The 6370-nt window shown below is 46.4% G+C and overlaps 1 long non-coding RNA gene across 1 annotated transcript in view; it reads right to left on the reverse strand.

Moving 5' to 3' along the window:
- LOC116514701 overlaps positions 1–529 on the reverse strand; it is a 9030-nt gene extending 8501 nt beyond the window's left edge. Inside the window, exon 1 of the long non-coding RNA XR_004256159.1 lies at positions 443–529. This is a non-coding gene — a long non-coding RNA (uncharacterized LOC116514701). The remainder of the gene's footprint in view (positions 1–442) is intronic.
- Positions 530–6370: the final 5841 nt, after the last annotated feature.

Consider the following 6370-nt stretch of genomic DNA (forward strand, 5'->3'; position numbering starts at 1 on the left):
TATAAGGGGGAGAGAGAAATCCCATTTAGAAAGGTTCCAATAAAGAAAAAGTTAATCATCAGACCTACCCTTTGCAAATCAGATAGTGGGCAGAGACCACCAACCAACCAAGAGGAGAAAGTTTCCCCCTTTCTGGTGGGCTTTCCACACAATGGAAAAACACTGTTTATGTTTTTTTCCCCTTCAGTTTCTCTTCTTAGTCTGATTTTCACCAGCTAAGATCAGCCTCCCAGCCCAGAGGAAGGTTGTGGAGAGAAGAAAATAGCCATTTCAAGAAGTGCAGAATTAGATGCAGATTGAAATGTTGGTCATAGACGTAAAGTGGACTGATCTGAGCTGTTTCTTCGTCTCCTTCTGTGCATTCTTTCTTCCTGTGAGCTCTCTCTCCCCCCCCTCTCCCCCCCATCTCTGTCTGAATGTGTATTCCTGCCTGAGAGATTACCTGGGAATTAGAGATTGCAGAGATTTTCTTTTTCATTTATTGTTTTCAGTCCTCTGTTAGCTCCTTAACCTTAGGCTGGTCAGTAGTCTCTGGCTGAGAGGCAATTTTGCCTAGTCACTCTGCTAACAAAGCAAAAGGGGTTATTTGTCACACACACACACACACACACACACACACACACACACACACATATTATGTGGATTGATACGGCTGCTCCAATCAACACTGATGCTGGACCGATTCAAGCATACACTATTTTACTTATGTATTTATTCTTCATATTTCTTCACAGCTCACCTTCCTATATACAATGCTTACATGCCTCTAAAATGAATACCTCTAAAATTCCTCCTGAATAAAGGCACCAAGGATTTTTTTTATTCTGTAAAGGTTTGAGGAGTTGGGGCAGGATTTGTGTGGCCAAACAAACTCTCTAGAGGGTTATGGAAGGTTGCAACAATGGGTCTGGTTGGACCCTGTAGGGCCAACACTCCCATCCTGTATACATACATGTTGTGGCCCAGCAGGAGCCGTTGGAGCTGCCACCAGACTCCGACAGCGATGGGTCCTATGAGTCGGCTCTGGAAGATGTGGAGGACCCTGGACAGGGTTCCGACTCCGAGCAGGGAGCAGAGAGGCTGGTTGGCCACCAGGAGGCGCCTGAGGCCTGGAGCAGTGGTGAAAGCCAAAGGGAGTGTGCTCCTGACGTCAGGGCTTGGAGCAGTGGGGAGGAGACAAGGGAGTGTGATCCTGACGTCATGCATTGGAGCAGCGGGGAGGAGACAAGGGAGTTGGTCCTGGATGGCCGGCAACGGAGGGATAATAGGCGTAAAGAACAGTTACGCAGTTACAGGAGATAATTGCCCTCAGCTGGTGGTAATTAGGCTCCTCTCAAGACTATAAAAGGAATGGCTTTCCACACACTTGTCGCAGGAGTCAACGCAGAGCTGGAGAAGCTGTCGTGGCTCTCTTGGCAGGCTGGATTGCTGCCAAGGTCTAGTCTGTGTGTTAATAAATCCTTGAAGTATCTTTGTCTCGGCGTGCTTTGGTGTAGGAGGAGGGGGGTCAGAACACATATATGTGCAAGTAATATGCTCCTGCACAAAGGTCCTCCTCTGCTGAGATATACCACCACAACGATGGCAAAGTGACACCATAATTTGCTAGGGTGGAACTGCCCTGAATCTTTCTGTCTTAACAGTAGCCCAAATTACAATAATATATAAATGCTCACTGGAGACATTGGCAAGGATACCTGCGAGACCACCTACTGCCACCGGTAGCCTCCAACCGTCCAGTGCGGTCCCACAGAGTTGGCCTCCTCAGGGTGCCGTTGGCCAGACAGTGTCGGCTAGCGACCCCCAGGGGGAGAGCCTTCTCTGTGGGAGCATCTTCCCTCTGGAATGAACTGCCCCCGGAGCTTCGTATAATCCCCGACCTCCGGTCCTTCCGACGCGCCCTAAAAAGTTGGCTTTTCCAGAAAGCTGGCCTGGCCTGAATAAAACAAAATAAATGATTGATTATTGTTAATTTTAATCTAATTTTCTAAATGTTATTGTTAACCTTAATTTGGGTTTGTTTTTGGATACTCTATCTAATTCTTTTTTAACTTTTGTAATATGTGTTTTTTTAATGTTGTATGCCGCCCTGAGTCCTTTGGGAGAAGGGCGGCATATAAATCCAATAAACAAAAACAACAAAAAACAACAAAATAAACATATAACATACTCTGCCATTGTTCGATCCATGCTTGAGGCTTGAATCAGTCCCCTCCAATGATCCCTTCAGTGCATTTACTGAATCACTGGGCGGATCCATGTGTTTCCAACTCCTTCTGACCCTCTCTCTGTGATGATGTTTGTTTGTTTAAATGTTTATTAACATTTATAGGCCGCCCTTTTCCCTGAGGGGACTCAGGGCGGCTCACATAAAATCAGGAAGGGGGGAATACAAACAATGACGTAGACACATATAATAAAAGTAATAAGCAACATTCATTCATCATTCGGGAGGGGCGGCTATCCTTGTCCCCAGGCCTGACGGGCTAGCCAGTTCTTAAGGGCTGTGCGGAAGGCCTGGACGGTGGTGAGGGTACGAATCTCCACGGGGAGCTCGTTCCAAAGGGTCGGGGCTACTACTGAGAAGGCCCTCCTCCTTGTAGTTGCCAGCCGGCACTGGCTGGCAGATGGAATACGGAGGAGGCCCAATCTATGAGATCTAATTGGTCGCAGGGAGGTAATTGGCAGAAGGCGGTCTCTCAAGTACATGAGTACAGTATGATGAAACAAGCACCTCTATCTTGTCCCATATAGCTATGATGTTGGCCCTTTCTACCTCCTTTACTTTTTCTAGAATGAATTTGCAGAATGCCTTTCCATTTGCATTAATAGTGCATTCTTAATTGATGAAGAACATTGCTTTTTTTGTTGGAGTAATCCAGTGGTGGGTTTCAAAAAATTTTTCGAACCTACTCTGTGGGTGTGGTGTCCTTTGTGGGAGTGGCTTGCCGGCCATGTGACCTGGTGGGAGTGGCTTGCCACCCATGTGTTTTCTCTCTCTCTCTCTCTCTCTCTCTCTCTCTTTTTGTCTCCCTGTCCCTTTTTCCTTTTTTTCTTTCATCTCTCTCTCACTTTTTCTTTCTTTTTTTCTTTTTTTCTTTCTTTCTTTCTTCCTTCCTTTCTTTCTCTTTCTCTCTTTGTGTGAGTCTGCCTCTGTGTGTGTGTGTGTGTGTGTGTGTGTGTGTGTGTGTGTGTGTGTCAGTGGTGGGTTTCCAAAATTTTTGGAACCTTTTCTTTCTTATAGAGCCGAGGTGGCGCAGTGGTTAGGGTGCAGTACTGCAGGCCACTTCAGCTGACTGTTATCTGCAGTTCAGCGGTTCTAATCTCACCGGCTGAAGGTTGACTCAGCCTTCCATCCTTCCGAGGTGGGTGAAATGAGGACCCAGACTGTGGGGGTGATATGCTCACTCTGTAAACTGCTTAGAGAGGGCTGAAACCCCTATGAAGCGGTATATAAGTCTTAACTGCTATTGCTATTGCTTCCTTTCTTTCCCTTTCTCTTTCTCTCTCTGTGCGAGTTTGTGTGTGTGTTTGTGTGTGTGTGTCAGTGGTGGGTTTCAACTTTTTTTGGAACCTCTTCTGTAGGTGTGGCCTGCTTTCCAGGTCCACTGGTGGAACCTCTTCTAACCGGTTCAGTAGATTTGATGAACCGGTTCTACCGAACTGGTGCGAACTGGTAGGAACCCACCTCTGGAGTAATCATATGTATGAGACTGTACTCCTCACCTAATACATTGTTCATATGGATTCTATTGTCCTTCAGGTCTTTTTCCATTTGCGAGTGTAGTCACTGAGTAGTTCGAGCTATTGTAACAGGCATCTTATACAAGCCCACCATCATCTGCAATAAAAGCCTTTTGAGCTTCATCTTGAAAGTGAGTTATGAATAAACATAGTAACATTATTTGCATCTGGAAGATGATTTATGTGATGTTCATGTAGCTGTTGGACTTCAATTATTCACTTGATTATCAATAAAAAATAAGTGGAGAATAGCGCAGAATTTTAAGCAACGTGAACAGGGCATCCACTTCTTTCGGAGAACGAATTCAAATGAAGACAACATTATTCCCTTTAATTCCCCCCCCCCCCCCAATGCTAGGGAAGAAACAAATTCAAAAACAGATTCTGCACTTTTAGACTTTTCAAAGAAGAATTATCTTGCAACAAAACCATCCAACCTGTTAATTTGTTCCCTGTTGACAGGCAAATGTTCCAAAAGGAAGAACGCCAACTATCAATTCATATTGGCTGAAATTCAATTGGACCAAATGAATTGAGACTGGCATTCCATTTGGCACAATGCAATCACAGATCAATAGCAAGTAATTGGGCACTGCTTTGTGCAAGAGAAAAGGCTGGAGCTGTTGCATTGCCGTCCACTACTGTATGGATGAGATTTATTCCTGTTTGATGAACGTTTCATCGATGTCCTTTCTTTCCATCAATGTGCCTTAGTATTAAAATGCTGTCCAGAAAGCCCCGTGCTTCTCGTTATTAACTTAAAATTAAAAGTGGCGATGCCCAGTAAAATGTGGCCACATTGTCACATACAAAGTAATCACATCATCATGCAAAGTTATACAATACCCACTTGGAACAAGGAAGAAAAAAAAAACCACACACTCACAGATCAAATCAAATAGCAGCACCCCATCTGCTATTAAAAAACATTAACTGAAACAAGCTTCTCTTCCAGTTTTCCCTAATTGCAATCACTGAAAGACCAGCAGGGGAAAAATACACATTTTCCTGAAACTTGAGCTGGCTTGCAGGTGTCAACAACTTTGGGAAATCATGAATATGTGTATTAGAAGGCAGATTAGGAGCTTCTTTTTATGATTCAATGTCTGGAAAGCCTCCTGTCTCTGGTACATGAAGATGAACCTGTTTTATAGGGAATAGTGCTACTTAAGAGACTGTAAGAGAGAGCGAGTTTGGTGACATGGTTCAGGCATCAAACTAGAAACTGGGAGACAGCAAGTTCTAGTATTATCGTGGGTGCAAAGCAGAGGTGGGTTCCTACCAGTTCGCACCTATTCGGTAGAACCGGTTCGTCAAATCTACCGAACCGGTTAGAAGAGGCCTGCTTTCCAGGTCCACTGGTAGCATGGCACGACATAACCGTGAACGTCAAAAGTGCACCGACAACACCACGGCGCTAAAACCGCGATGTCAAAAGCGCGCCGACAACAGCGCGCCGACAGAAGCACGATTTAACTTAAGGTAAGGTTTAGGGTTAGGTTTAGGGTTAGGGTTAGGGTTAGGTTTAGGGTAGGTTTAGGGTAGGTTTAGGGTAGGTTTAGCGTTAGGTTTAGGGTTAGGTTTAGGGTTATTTTTAGGGTTATGTTACAGCGCGCTTCTGTCGGCGCGCTGTTGTCGGTGCGCTGTTGTCGCGCGGTTTTGATGGTGCGGTTTTGTCACTGCGCTTTAGTCTACCGCGCTTTAGTCTACCGCGGTTTTGTGGTGGAACCCACTGATAGAACCTCTTCTAACCGGTTCGGTAGATTTGACGAACCGGTTCTACCGGATAGGTGCAAACTGGTAGGAACCCACCTCTGTACTGCAGCTTCTAATCTTAAGGTAAATTGTTGGTCGCATTGACCGATGATCTCTGGAGGGCCAGAGATGGAGGCTATGCGTCCATCCTGGTTCTCCTTGACCTCTCAGCGGCTTTCGATACCATCGACCATGGTATCCTTCTGCGACGACTGCGGGAGGTGGGAGTGGGAGGCACTGTTTTGCGGTGGTTCTCCTCCTACCTCTCGGACAGGTCGCAGTCGGTGTTAGTAGGGGGGCAGAGATCGTCCCTGAGGCCCCTAACATGTGGAGTACCTCAGGGTTCGGTCCTATCCCCCCTACTATTTAACATATACATGAAACCGCTGGGCGAGATCATTCGGAGGCACGGGATAAAATACCATCAATATGCGGACGATACGCAATTGTATCTGTCCGCCCCGTGCCAACTCAATGAAGCGGTGGACGTGATGAACCGGGGTCTGGAGGCCGTTAAGAACTGGATGAGTGCTAACAAACTGGTGCTCAACCCGGATAAGACCGAGTGGCTGTTGTGTTTCCCCCCCAATAATTTGGCTAATACACCAACGCTTAGGCTGGGGGGTCAAATTTTATACCCCTCAGATAGGGTCCGCAACTTAGGAGTCCTCCTGGATCCACAGCTGACTTTTGACCATCAGCTGTCAGCTGTGACCAGGGGGGCATTTGCCCAGGTTCGCCTGGTCCGCCAGTTGCGGCCCTACCTAGATCGGGGGGCCCTCACAACAGTCACTCGAGCCCTTGTGATCTCTAGACTGGAATACTGCAATGGGCTCTACATGGGGTTGCCCCTGAAGTGCATCCGGCGACT

This window comes from Thamnophis elegans, chromosome 1 (assembly GCF_009769535.1).
Source record: "Thamnophis elegans isolate rThaEle1 chromosome 1, rThaEle1.pri, whole genome shotgun sequence".
NCBI lineage: Eukaryota > Metazoa > Chordata > Lepidosauria > Squamata > Colubridae > Thamnophis > Thamnophis elegans.